The 15,372-nt window shown below is 52.7% G+C and overlaps 1 protein-coding gene across 8 annotated transcripts in view; it reads left to right on the forward strand.

Annotated features, from left to right (window-relative positions):
- The window catches only part of LOC106608688 (neurexin-2), a 1,106,898-nt gene that overhangs the window by 1,076,740 nt on the left and 14,786 nt on the right, over window positions 1-15,372 (forward strand). The window lies entirely within an intron of this gene.

Raw genomic sequence — 15,372 nt, forward strand, 5'->3', positions numbered from 1 at the left:
TAATCTGATCCTAGAGCTGCACCTATAAGGACAACTTTCTAACCACAGTGGTAGATGGCTTAGTAGGGGTTAGAGATAATAGGGGTGTTTCATGAAGTTTATCCTTCTCTACAAAATCCCACTTGAACTTCAAATGAACTCCATAAAAATTCCACAGTCTAGTATACCCTAGTAGAGTCTTGATTCCTTCCAAAGCAACATCACTGATCGAAGCCTAAACACATTGTTAGGGGCAATATGAATCACACCCATCCAGACATATCAATCACACCCATCCAGACCTATCAATCACACCCATCCAGACATATCAATCACACCCATCCAGACATATCAATCACACCCATCCAGACCTATCAATCACACCCATCCAGACCTATCAATCACACCCACCCAGACCTATCAATCACACCCATCCAGACCTATCAATCACACCCATCCAGACCTATCAATCACACCCATCCAGACCTATCAATCACACCCATCCAGACCTATCAATCACACCCATCCAGACCTATCAATCACACCCATCCAGACCTATCAATCACACCCATCCAGACATATCAATCACACCCATCCAGACCTATCAATCACACCCATCCAGACCTATCAATCACACCCATCCAGACCTATCAATCACACCCATCCAGACCTATCAATCACACCCATCCAGACATATCAATCACACCCATCCAGACATATCAATCACACCCATCCAGACATATCAATCACACCCATCCAGACATATCAATCACACCCATCCAGACCTATCAATCACACTCATCCACACCTACCAATCACACCCATCCAGACATATCAATCACACCCATCCAGACATATCAATCACACCCATCCAGACATATCAATCACACCCATCCAGACATATCAATCACACCCATCCAGACCTATCAATCACACCCATCCACACCTACCAATCACACCCATCCAGACCTATCAATCACACCCATCCAGACCTATCAATCACACTCATCCACACCTACCAATCACACCCATCCAGACCTATCAATCACACCCATCCAGACCTACCAATCACACCCACCCAGACCTATCAATCACACCCACCCAGACCTATCAATCACACCCACCCAGACCTATCAATCACACGTAGCCAGACACTTGTGGCATGGACGGAATAAAATAAATGGCTCATCTCAATTACCCGGCCTTTGTCTGTCTGTGTGTGTGTGTGTGTGTGTGTGTGTGTGTGTGTGTGTGTGTGTGTGTGTGTGCGTGTGTGCGTGTGTGCGTGTGTGCGTGTGTGCGTGTGTGCGTGCGTGCGTGCGTGTAAGTAAGCCCGTGTCCATATATGAAGGCTATGATTTTCCAGGACTAATCTGGACTGGATCCCTCACTCCTCAGTGGCAGCTAGGGAAGAAGAGGGGACAGAACTAATGCACCACCTACAGTAGACATACAGTCACACCCAGTCCCCATGTAATCGCCATGCCACCCTTTCCCCATGTAGTCCCCATGTAGTCGCCATGCCACCCATTCCCCATGTAGTCCCCATGTAGTCGCCATGCCATCCATTCCCCATGGAGTCGCCATGCCACCCAGTCCCCATGTAGTCGCCATGCCACCCAGTCCCCATGTAGTCGCCATGCCTCCCAGTCCCCATGTAGTCTCCATGTAGTCGCCATGCCACCCAGTCCCCATGTAGTCGCCATGCCTCCCAGTCCCCATGTAGTCGCCATGCCTCCCAGTCCCCATGTAGTCGCCATGCCTCCCAGTCTCCATGTAGTCGCCATGCCACCCAGTCCCCATGCAGTCGCCATGCCTCCCAGTCTCCATGTAGTCGCCATGTCTCCCAGTCCCCATGTAGTCGCCATGCCTCCCAGTCCCCATGTAGTCTCCATGTAGTCGCCATACCACCCAGTCCCCATGTAGTCGCCATGCCTCCCAGTCTCCATGTAGTCGCCATGCCTCCCAGTCCCCATGTAGTCTCCATGTAGTCGCCATATCACCCAGTCCCCATGTAGTCGCCATGCCTCCCAGCCCCATGTAGTCGCCATGCCTCCCAGCCCCATGTTGTCGCCATGCCTCCCAGTCCCCATGTAGTCTCCATGTAGTCGCCATACCACCCAGTCCCCATGTAGTCGCCATGCCTCCCAGCCCCATGTAGTCGCCATGCCTCCCAGTCCCCATGTAGTCTCCATGTAGTCGCCATACCACCCAGTCCCCATGTAGTCGCCATGCCTCCCAGTCTCCATGTAGTCGCCATGCCTCCCAGTCCCCATGTAATCGCCATGCCACCCAGTCCCCATGTAATCGCCATGCCTCCCAGTCCCCATGTAGTCACCATGCCTCCCAGTCTCCATGTAGTCGCCATGCCACCCAGTCCCCATGTAGTCGCCATGCCTCCCAGTCTCCATGTAGTCGCCATGCCTCCCAGTCCCCATGTAGTCGCCATGCCTCCCAGTCTCCATGTAGTCGCCATGCCACCCAGTCCCCATGTAGTCGCCATGCCACCCAGTCACCATGTAGTCGCCATGCCACCCAGTCACCATGTAGTCCATAATAATCTGGATTAACAGTCCCCATGTAATCGCCATGCCTCCCAGTCACCATGCAGTCACCATGCCTCCCAGTCTCCATGTAGTCACCATGCCACCCAGTCACCATGTAGTCGCCATGCCACCCAGTCACCATGTAGTCGCCATGCCACCCAGTCACCATGTAGTCGCCATGCCACCCAGTCACCATGCAGTCGCCATGCCACCCAGTCACCATGCAGTCGCCATGCCTCCCAGTCTCCATGTAGTCGCCATGCCTCCCAGTCCCCATGTAGTCTCCATACCACCCAGTCCCCATGTAATCGCCATGCCTCCCAATCTCCATGTAGTCGCCATGCCACCCAGTCCCCATGTAGTCGCCATGCCTCCCAGCCCCATGTAGTCGCCATGCCACCCAGCCCCATGTAGACGCCATGCCTCCCAGTCTCCATGTAGTCACCATGCCTCCCAGTCCCCATGCAGTCGCCATGCCTCCCAGTCCCCATGTAGTCGCCATGCCACCCAGTCTCCATGCAGTCGCCATGCCTCCCAGTCCCCATGCAGTCGCCATGCCTCCCAGTCTCCATGTAGTCACCATGCCTCCCAGTCCCCATGCAGTCGCCATGCCTCCCAGTCCCCATGTAGTCGCCATGTCACCCAGTCTCCATGTAGTCGCCATGCCTCCCAGTCTCCATGTAGTCGCCATGCCTCCCAGTTCCCATGTAGTCGCCATGCCTCCCAGTCTCCATGTAGTTGCCATGCTTCCCAGTCTCCATGTAGTCACCATGCCTCCCAGTCTCCATGTAGTCGCCATGCCTCCCAGTCTCCATGTAGTCGCCATGCCTCCCAGTCCCCATGTAGTCGCCATGCCTCCCAGTCTCCATGTAGTCGCCATGCCACCCAGTCCCCATGTAGTCGCCATGCCACCCAGTCACCATGTAGTCGCCATGCCACCCAGTCACCATGTAGTCCATAATAATCTGGATTAACAGTCCCCATGTAATCGCCATGCCTCCCAGTCACCATGCAGTCACCATGCCTCCCAGTCTCCATGTAGTCACCATGCCACCCAGTCACCATGTAGTCGCCATGCCACCCAGTCACCATGTAGTCGCCATGCCACCCAGTCACCATGTAGTCGCCATGCCACCCAGTCACCATGCAGTCGCCATGCCACCCAGTCACCATGCAGTCGCCATGCCTCCCAGTCTCCATGTAGTCGCCATGCCTCCCAGTCCCCATGTAGTCTCCATACCACCCAGTCCCCATGTAATCGCCATGCCTCCCAATCTCCATGTAGTCGCCATGCCACCCAGTCCCCATGTAGTCGCCATGCCTCCCAGCCCCATGTAGTCGCCATGCCACCCAGCCCCATGTAGACGCCATGCCTCCCAGTCTCCATGTAGTCACCATGCCTCCCAGTCCCCATGCAGTCGCCATGCCTCCCAGTCCCCATGTAGTCGCCATGCCACCCAGTCTCCATGCAGTCGCCATGCCTCCCAGTCCCCATGCAGTCGCCATGCCTCCCAGTCTCCATGTAGTCACCATGCCTCCCAGTCCCCATGCAGTCGCCATGCCTCCCAGTCCCCATGTAGTCGCCATGTCACCCAGTCTCCATGTAGTCGCCATGCCTCCCAGTCTCCATGTAGTCGCCATGCCTCCCAGTTCCCATGTAGTCGCCATGCCTCCCAGTCTCCATGTAGTTGCCATGCTTCCCAGTCTCCATGTAGTCACCATGCCTCCCAGTCTCCATGTAGTCGCCATGCCTCCCAGTCCCCATGTAGTCGCCATGCCTCCCAGTCCCCATGTAGTCACCATGCCACCCAGTCACCATGTAGTCGCCATGCCTCCCAGTCTCCATGTAGTCGCCATGCCTCCCAGTCCCCATGTAGTCGCCATGCCACACAGTCACCATGTAGTCGCCATGCCACCCAGTCCCCATGTAGTCGCCATGCCACGCAGTCTCCATGTAGTCACCATGCCTCCCAGTCCCCATGTAGTCGCCATGCCTCCCAGTCCCCATGTAGTCGCCATGCCACGCAGTCTCCATGTAGTCACCATGCCTCCCAGTCCCCATGTAGTCGCCATGCCACGCAGTCTCCATGTAGTCACCATGCCTCCCAGTCCCCATGTAGTCGCCATGCCACCCAGTCCCCATGTAGTCGCCATGCCACGCAGTCTCCATGTAGTCACCATGCCTCCCAGTCCCCATGTAGTCGCCATGCCTCCCAGTCCCCATGTAGTCGCCATGCCTCCCAGTCCCCATGTAGTCGCCATGCCTCCCAGTCACCATGTAGTCACCATGCCACCCACTCCCCATGTAGTCGCCATGCCTCCCAGTCTCCATGTAGTCGCCATGCCACCCAGTCCCCATGTAGTCGCCATGCCTCCCAGTCTCCATGTAGTCGCCATGCTTCCCAGTCTCCATGTAGTCACCATGCCTCCCAGTCTCCATGTAGTCGCCATGCCTCCCAGTCCCCATGTAGTCGCCATGCCACGCAGTCTCCATGTAGTCACCATGCCTCCCAGTCCCCATGTAGTCGCCATGCCACCCAGTCCCCATGTAGTCGCCATGCCACGCAGTCTCCATGTAGTCACCATGCCTCCCAGTCCCCATGTAGTCGCCATGCCTCCCAGTCCCCATGTAGTCGCCATGCCTCCCAGTCCCCATGTAGTCGCCATGCCTCCCAGTCACCATGTAGTCACCATGCCACCCACTCCCCATGTAGTCGCCATGCCTCCCAGTCTCCATGTAGTCGCCATGCCACCCAGTCCCCATGTAGTCGCCATGCCTCCCAGTCTCCATGTAGTCGCCATGCTTCCCAGTCTCCATGTAGTCACCATGCCTCCCAGTCTCCATGTAGTCGCCATGCCTCCCAGTCCCCATGTAGTCGCCATGCCTCCCAGTCCCCATGTAGTCACCATGCCACCCAGTCACCATGTAGTCGCCATGCCTCCCAGTCTCCATGTAGTCGCCATGCCTCCCAGTCCCCATGTAGTCGCCATGCCACACAGTCACCATGTAGTCGCCATGCCTCCCAGTCTCCATGTAGTCGCCATGCCTCCCAGTCTCCACGTAGTCGCCATGCCTCCCAGTCTCCATGTAGTCACCATGCCTCCCAGTCTCCATGTAGTCGCCATGCCTCCCAGTCCCCATGTAGTCGCCCTGCCTCCCAGTCCCCATGTAGTCGCCATGCCTCCCAGTCACCATGCAGTCACCGTGCCTCCCAGTCTCCATGTAGTCGCCATGCCACCCAGTCACCATGCAGTCACCATGCCTCCCAGTCTCCATGTAGTCACCATGCCTCCCAGTCCCCATGTAATCACCATGCCACCCAGTCCCCATGTAATCGCCATGCCACCCAGTCCCCATGTAATCGCCATGCCACCCAGTCCCCATGTAATCGCCATGCCACCCAGTCCCCATGTAGTCGCCATGCCTCCCAGTCTCCATGTAATCGCCATGCCTCCCAGTCTCCATGTAGTCGCCATGCCTCCCAGTCCCCATGTAGTCGCCATGCCACCCAGTCTCCATGCAGTCGCCATGCCTCCCAGTCCCCATGTAGTCGCCATGCCACCCAATCCCCATGTAGTCGCCATGCCTCCCAGTCCCCATGTAATCGCCATGCCTCCCAGTCTCCATGTAGTCGCCATGCCACCCAGACACCATGTAGTCGCCATGCCTCCCAGTCCCCATGTAGTCGCCATGCCACCCAGTCACCATGCAGTCGCCATGCCTCCCAGTCCCCATGTAGTTGCCATGCCACCCAGTCACCATGCAGTCGCCATGCCTCCCAGTCTCCATGTAGTCGCCATGCCTCCCAGTCCCCATGTAATCGCCATGCCTCCCAGTCCCCATGTAGTCGCCCTGCCTCCCAGTCACCATGTAGTCGCCATGCCACCCAGTCCCCATGTAGTCGCCATGCCACGCAGTCTCCATGTAGTCACCATGCCTCCCAGTCCCCATGTAGTCGCCATGCCACCCAGTCCCCATGTAGTCGCCATGCCTCCCAGTCCCCATGTAGTCGCCATGCCTCCCAGTCACCATGTAGTCACCATGCCACCCACTCCCCATGTAGTCGCCATGCCTCCCAGTCTCCATGTAGTCGCCATGCCACCCAGTCCCCATGTAGTCGCCATGCCTCCCAGTCTCCATGTAGTCGCCATGCCACCCAGTCCCCATGTAATCGCCATGCCTCCCAATCTCCATGTAGTCGCCATGCCACCCAGTCCCCATGTAGTCGCCATGCCTCCCAGCCCCATGTAGTCGCCATGCCACCCAGCCCCATGTAGACGCCATGCCTCCCAGTCTCCATGTAGTCACCATGCCTCCCAGTCCCCATGCAGTCGCCATGCCTCCCAGTCCCCATGTAGTCGCCATGCCACCCAGTCTCCATGCAGTCGCCATGCCTCCCAGTCCCCATGCAGTCGCCATGCCTCCCAGTCTCCATGTAGTCACCATGCCTCCCAGTCCCCATGCAGTCGCCATGCCTCCCAGTCCCCATGTAGTCGCCATGTCACCCAGTCTCCATGTAGTCGCCATGCCTTCCAGTCTCCATGTAGTCGCCATGCCTCCCAGTTCCCATGTAGTCGCCATGCCTCCCAGTCTCCATGTAGTTGCCATGCTTCCCAGTCTCCATGTAGTCACCATGCCTCCCAGTCTCCATGTAGTCGCCATGCCTCCCAGTCCCCATGTAGTCGCCATGCCTCCCAGTCCCCATGTAGTCACCATGCCACCCAGTCACCATGTAGTCGCCATGCCTCCCAGTCTCCATGTAGTCGCCATGCCTCCCAGTCCCCATGTAGTCGCCATGCCACACAGTCACCATGTAGTCGCCATGACTCCCAGTCTCCATGTAGTCGCCATGCCTCCCAGTCTCCATGTAGTCGCCATGCTTCCCAGTCTCCATGTAGTCACCATGCCTCCCAGTCTCCATGTAGTCGCCATGCCTCCCAGTCCCCATGTAGTTGCCCTGCCTCCCAGTCCCCATGTAGTCGCCATACCTCCCAGTCACCATGCAGTCACCATGCCTCCCAGTCTCCATGTAGTCGCCATGCCACCCAGTCACCATGCAGTCACCATGCCTCCCAGTCTCCATGTAGTCACCATGCCTCCCAGTCCCCTTGTAATCACCATGCCACCCAGTCCCCATGTAATCGCCATGCCACCCAGTCCCCATGTAATCGCCATGCCACCCAGTCCCCATGTAATCGCCATGCCACCCAGTCCCCATGTAGTCGCCATGCCTCCCAGTCTCCATGTAATCGCCATGCCTCCCAGTCTCCATGTAGTCGCCATGCCTCCCAGTCCCCATGTAGTCGCCATGCCACCCAGTCTCCATGCAGTCGCCATGCCTCCCAGTCCCCATGTAGTCGCCATGCCACCCAATCCCCATGTAGTCGCCATGCCTCCCAGTCCCCATGTAATCGCCATGCCTCCCAGTCTCCATGTAGTCGCCATGCCACCCAGACACCATGTAGTCGCCATGCCTCCCAGTCTCCATGTAGTCGCCATGCCTCCCAGTCTCCATGTAGTCACCATGCCTCCCAGTGTCCATGTAGTCGCCATGCCTCCCAGTCCCCTTGTAGTCGCCCTGCCTCCCAGTCCCCATGTAGTCGCCATGCCTCCCAGTCACCATGCAGTCACCATGCCTCCCAGTCTCCATGTAGTCGCCATGCCACCCAGTCACCATGTAGTCACCATGCCTCCCAGTGTCAATGTAGTCGCCATGCCTCCCAGTCCCCATGTAGTCGCCCTGCCTCTCAGTCCCCATGTAGTCGCCATGCCTCCCAGTCACCATGCAGTCACCATGCCTCCCAGTCTCCATGTAGTCGCCATGCCACCCAGTCACCATGCAGTCACCATGCCTCCCAGTCTCCATGTAGTCACGATGCCTCCCAGTCCCCATGTAATCACCATGCCACCCAGTCCCCATGTAATCGCCATGCCACCCAGTCCCCATGTAATCGCCATGCCACCCAGTCCCCATGTAATCGCCATGCCACCCAGTCCCCATGTAGTCGCCATGCCTCCCAGTCTCCATGTAATCGCCATGCCTCCCAGTCTCCATGTAGTCGCCATGCCTCCCAGTCCCCATGTAGTCGCCATGCCACCCAGTCTCCATGCAGTCGCCATGCCTCCCAGTCCCCATGTAATCGCCATGCCTCCCAGTCTCCATGTAGTCGCCATGCCACCCAGACACCATGTAGTCGCCATGCCTCCCAGTCCCCATGTAGTCGCCATGCCACCCAGTCACCATGCAGTCGCCATGCCTCCCAGTCCCCATGTAGTCGCCATGCCACCCAGTCACCATGCAGTCGCCATGCCTCCCAGTCTCCATGTAGTCGCCATGCCATCCAGTCCCCATGTAATCGCCATGCCTCCCAGTCCCCATGTAGTCGCCCTGCCTCCCAGTCACCATGTAGTCGCCATGCAACCCAGTCCCCATGTAGTCGCCATGCCACGCAGTCTCCATGTAGTCACCATGCCTCCCAGTCCCCATGTAGTCGCCATGCCACCCAGTCCCCATGTAGTCGCCATGCCTCCCAGTCCCCATGTAGTCGCCATGCCTCCCAGTCACCATGTAGTCACCATGCCACCCACTCCCCATGTAGTCGCCATGCCTCCCAGTCTCCATGTAGTCGCCATGCCACCCACTCCCCATGTAGTCGCCATGCCTCCCAGTCTCCATGTAGTCGCCATGCCACCCAGTCCCCATGTAGTCGCCATGCCTCCCAGTCCCCATGTAGTCGCCATGCCACCCAGTCCCCATGCAGTCGCCATGCCTCCCAGTCTCCATGTAGTCGCCATGCCTCCCAGTCTCCATGTAGTCGCCATGCCTCCCAGTCTCCATGTAGTCGCCATGCCTCCCAGTCTCCATGTAGTCACCATGCCACCCAGTCCCCATGTAGTCGCCATGCCTCCCAGTCACCATGTAGTCGCCATGCCTCCCAGTCCCCATGTAGTCGCCATGCCACCCAGTCCCCATGTAATCGCCATGCCTCCCAGTCACCATGTAGTCGCCATGCCTCCCAGTCTCCATGTAGTCCCCATGTAGTCGCCATGCCTCCCAGTCCCCATGCAGTCCATAATAAGCTGTATTAACAGTCCCCATGTAGTCGCCATGCCACCCAGTCCCCATGTAGTCGCCATGCCTCCCAGTCTCCATGTTGTCGCCATGCCACCCAGTCCCCATGTAGTCGCCATGCCTCCCAGTCACCATGCAGTCCATAATAAGCTGTATTAACAGTCCTCATGTAATCGCCATGCCACCCAGTCACCATGCAGTCCATAATAAGCTGTATTAACAGTTCCCATGTAGTCGCCATGCCTCCCAGTCACCATGCAGTCCATAATAAGCTGTATTAACAGTCCCCATGTAGTTGCCATGCCTCCCAGTCACCATGCAGTCCATAATAAGCTGTATTAACAGTCCCCATGTAATTGCCATGCCACCCAGTCACCATGCAGTCCATAATAAGCTGTATTAACAGTTCCCATGTAGTCGCCATGCCTCCCAGTCACCATGCAGTCCATAATAAGCTGTATTAACAGTCCCCATGTAATCGCCATGCCTCCCAGTCACCATGCAGTCCATAATAAGCCCCATGTCCTCTAGGAGAGGAAAGAGCTTCCCCCCATTTCAGCGCCCCTACCATCTATTAATTAGCCCGCAAGCCACATACATTATAATGTAATGTAATGTAATATAATGTAAATGCAGCTATGCAGCAGCAGTGGGGTGTCATAGCATTAGAACATTATTAGGCTCCAGGGACCTAGAGAGACATGGGAGTTTATTGGAGGACAAGCTGTCGGTTTTGAGCTAGCCTGACACAACTGAATAAATGGATTAGTCCCTAAAGTGCAAACCCCGGACATCTGCCATTCCAGGCAGTCTCAATCACTCAAAGTTAATACATCAAGTAAACAAAATTCTGACACGGGATGGATAGCGGCGTGAAAAGGATAGGATGTTGATAGATTTTACCCTGGTTTCAGGACATAGTGTGCTGGCAGGTTGCGTGAGAACTGCCAAGGACTCTTACATGCATAATGTTCATCATTTGAAAGAAAATGAATGACTAAAGCAGGTCTGGATGGAATTTGTTTTTGTCTATCCGTTTGTTTACTTTGTTCCATATTTCAAGCGTTACAGAATACTCAATTATGTATGGGTGGATTAGGTAAGGCTCAGTTCTTACGCAAGCTGGGGCTGTTCCTAACATTTCAACAAACTTGCGCGGTGTTGCGTTGCAAATATGAAAAAGTTTCAATTAACATTGGGTTTGTCTCCAACAAGTTGTTCATTATCACCCTCCTTGTCCTCCAGGGTTGGGAGTAACGGTAACTTCCCCAACCCTGTTGTCCTCAAGCTTACCTAAACTCAATCTCACAAAGCTCTCAGCATCCCAGCCTACCATGATTAAGTGTTCTCTGCCGAAGAACACTGCTCTCATACCAACTCCCTAACTCCCCCTCTTTCTTTCTTCTCTCTCGCTCTCTCTCTCTCTCTCTCTCTCTCTCTTTCTCTCTCTCTCTCTCTCTCTCTCTCTCTCTCTCTCTCTCTCTCTCTCTCTCTCTCTCTCTCTCTCTCTCTCTCTCTCTCTCTCTCTCTCTCTCTCTCTCTCCTGAGCTGATAACACAGTGCTAATTACTGTGTGGAACTAAAAGCTTCTCGGAGAGAAGAGAAACGAGAGAGAGATAGCGAGAGGCTGCGACAGGCTGCTTGAGAGAGACTGAGCGTGCCAGGGGTATGAGAGGGTGTGTAGGGGTAGACTAGAGAGGGGTGGGTGTCTCATGCCGCTAGTTAACACACTGCAAAAACCAATCAAGAACCATCTAATTCAATGTTAGCTATTGCACCATCATTGTCCATCCCTGATCACACTGCATAGCCAGAGCCACAATCCTTTGACTTCAGCTTGACTAAATTCATTAAATGGGGGGAAATGCACTTAATTATCTTTATATGGTGTTATCATATCAATGGCTTAATTATCTCTATATGGTGTTAACAAAGCAGTTGCTTAATTATCTCTAAATGGTGTTATCAAATCAATGGCTTAATTATCTCTATATGGTGTTAACAAAGCAGTCGCTTAATTATCTCTAAATGGTGTTATCAAAGCAGTCGCTTAATTATCTCTATATGGTGTAATCAAAGCAGTGGCTTAATTATCTCTATATGGTGTAATCAAAGCAGTGGCTTAATTATCTCTATATGGTGTTATCAAAGCAGTCGCTTAATTATCTCTATATGGTGTTATCAAAGCAGTCACTTAATTATCTCTACATGGTGTTATCAAAGCAGTCGTGGACTGTCCATGTACTCTATCCATCGGTTGTGAGGAGAGAGGAGATCACACATTGTAGACAGTATAAAGATCAATGCTGCTAACTTCGCCATCCTTCCAAAGTAATGTATAATTCAATGGCTGTGGTTCTGCACGGTTATCAATGCAGATAGTCTGTCCTTCCAAAGTTAATGATGTACAGTATGACGCAACTGGCTCTACTGTTAGGAATGGAGTTTAGGGACCTCTGTAGAGTTCTATTACACACTATGGGTGCCTCCCAAATGGTAGCTTATTCCTTATGGGCCTTGGTCAATAGTAGTGCACTATATAGGAGATAGGGTGTCATTTAGGACACACCCTATGTTATATCTGATGACCTCTTTGCTGTGGTTATGCAGGAGACATGATGGTGTGCAGTTTAGCTACTCTCAGAGCCTAGTAAACATGAGATCAATGATTCATGTCTGTATGCATCCTGGTACTCGGAGGCACAGTCAGCTCCTGCAGATATCTGGTGTTGTTTTCCATCATTAATGAGCCTACTGTTTATGGCTTGACGTTTATGCACAGCACAAAGTCATAACACACCCTCAGATCCTACGCATTTCTCAGAGATGTTCAAAAATGTTAACGGCTTTGCTATATTGCATTGTACCTACATAAGATAACCCCAAATAACATTTTATTACGAAAAGCAACGCCCATTACAAACAAGTTACTCAACCAAGTACCATCATTACAAATTCTATGATCTAAGCCTTAATGGAAAAGTCAACCTAAAAACAATCCTTAGGTATTTATTTCATCAGTCCATGTCCCAAAACAAATTGGTGGAATTCAGCCATGTGCATTAGTACAGATGCTTTGTTGGTCTAACCCAGCTTTCACCACTCTAACGGATGGCTCTGTCAATACCCTTCTCTTCCTGGTATATCTTCCTTTTTCTCCACTAATAGCTGATGTGTCGTTTTCACGGCCCGGCGAGCTCGCCTTGCTCTCCCGCTGGTGGACAAGGAGAGAGAGAGATGAGACAAAGAGAGAGATGGAGGGATGGAGGGGAGGTTGAGTGTAGCAGACGGAGGCAAACGAATAGATAGATGGAGATAGAGGAGACAGATAGAGGGATGGCGGTATGGGGAAGAGAGGACAGGAAGAGACAGAACATGAGTATTTCAGTTTTGGGGGAGTGGAAAGACAACTATGACAAGACAAAGGAAAAGGAAAAGCCAACATGTCACCCCCCAAATCCCATATAAAACATTACAACTATGGCTGAAATGGCCCATCGCTTTACAGCTGAAGAAGTCCAGAGATCGAACGCTACATTCAACATCTAAGATGGCCGCCCGTCTGATCCTGGTGATCTTCTTAGTTCCATTTCCTGGGCCAGCGATCTGATGGGGCGCTCCTCTCAACCCTGTTCACATGACCCATGCATTAGTCAGTTAGCTAGCATTGCGTCCCCAACACACACACACACACACACACACACACACACACACACACACACACACACACACACACACACACACACACACACACACACACACACACACACACACACACACACACACACACACACACACTGTCGTCTGTGCAGTTAATAGGCCAGCTTATGGAGGCTGTCATGTGTTTTGCGCTAGACCAAACCTGGTAATTGCTCTATAAGTACTGTACAGCCTCAACTGGGGCGCAAGCTAATGTCGCAGGGCTGCTTTAACGAGCCAGGAAGCCCCCTTCTGCTTGACGTGATGCTACCAACACCATCGAAACGGGATAGGGGGATGGGACACAACTGACCCAAATTTCTCCAAGACCGAGAAAAAATAAACGTTCAGCTATTCTGATTGAGACGCTTTGATCATGACAAACAATTCTTTGATGTTTTAAATAAGACCGTCACTTTTTCTGGTTTCGTTTTACACTGATAGCGGACTACATGGTACAGAATGGGGGGAGTTTCCCCTTGGTAGAACTCTAGGATCACATTCCCCTCCCCCAGTCTTAACCCTAACCATTATTGGTAGAAATGCTCAACTGACCCCAGATCAGCGTCTAGGGGCAACTTTACCCTCCTCTGAGTACCACCAGGTATTCCACTACCATGGTGCATGTTTATTCCAGTACTACATGTAGCATTCCTGATTCAACTCATCAAAAGCTTGATGATTAGTTACTAGTTGAATACATTTGTTTATTTTATTTAACTTTTATTTAACTAGGCAAGTCAGTTAAGAACAAATTCTTATTGACAATGACGGCCTACGCTGGCCAAACCCTAACACGGACGACACTGGGCCAATTGTGCGACGCCTTATGGGACTCCAAATCATGGCCGGTTGTGATACAGCCTGGAATCAAACCAGGGTCTGTAGTGATGCCTCTAGCACTGAGATGCAGTGCCTTAGACCGCTGCGCCACTCGGGAGCCCTAATGAATGATGTGTTCTGGTACTGGAATAGACTAAATGAATGGAACTGGCCCGAGAAGAGATTTGGTTAACACTGATCTGGATGAATGAAAAGTATTGCAGCAAGACGTCAACAGTGCAGCTTGGGCAGGTTGTCCAGATGAAGGAAGTGAATGTCTGCATTCCTAACTCCAGGGGGAGGCATTGAGACAACTCCTTGATAACATACATACAGCATCTAATAAGGGACTGGGGAAGTGGGATACCTAGTCAGTTGTCCAACTGAATGTATTCAACTGAAATGTGTCTTCCGCATTTAACCCCTCTGAATCAGCGCCCGTCATCGGCGCCCGGAATAATGTACTGGACTCGAAAACAGTGGCAAGTGTTACCGAGTGGACTATCCTAAATAAATAAATACCAATTCTATTGTAGTGCCAATATTTTCAGATATTAATAGATTTTTTTCAAGCTGCATTCCTAAAATGTAACGTAAAAAGGGTTCAAACACCACATGCTCCTTCATATCTGTATTCATCTACTGTTTCCCCCTCTCATTAATGACATTCTACACCCAGACAGAGAAAATACTAATCAAATATGCATTAAAAGACCAATACTTTGAAAGCACAACGTTAGAAATCCATTCTAGGCTACAACATCATTAGATATTTGTTATCAAAGGGAGCGCTGCCCATTTAGGAGATGGTAAATGAAATGGAAGAGTGTGTCTGGTGCAGATTTTACCATGCGCTCATTATGTCCAGGTGGACACACACACACACACACACACACACACACACACACACACACACACACACACACACACACACACACACACACACACACACACACACACACACACACACACACACACACACACACACACACACACACACACACACACACACACACACACACACACCATTTGATGAATAAGTAAATCCATCCTGGCTATGGATACATAAAGGAGAACTCTGTGTACAGACACAGTGAACAAATCACTGTGCTCAAATCAATTGTGCTGCTCATGATAAAAAGCCCTCATCCCTCCCCCCTGTATTCCTTCAGGCTGAGCTTGTCTTGAATATTAACTTGAGCCTGGGGGTTGAGGAGAATAGATAAGGTATTCTGCCAGGCAGTACAGGGGTG

The sequence above is a fragment of the Salmo salar genome, chromosome ssa07 (assembly GCF_905237065.1).
Source record: "Salmo salar chromosome ssa07, Ssal_v3.1, whole genome shotgun sequence".
Taxonomy (NCBI): Eukaryota; Metazoa; Chordata; class Actinopteri; order Salmoniformes; family Salmonidae; genus Salmo; species Salmo salar.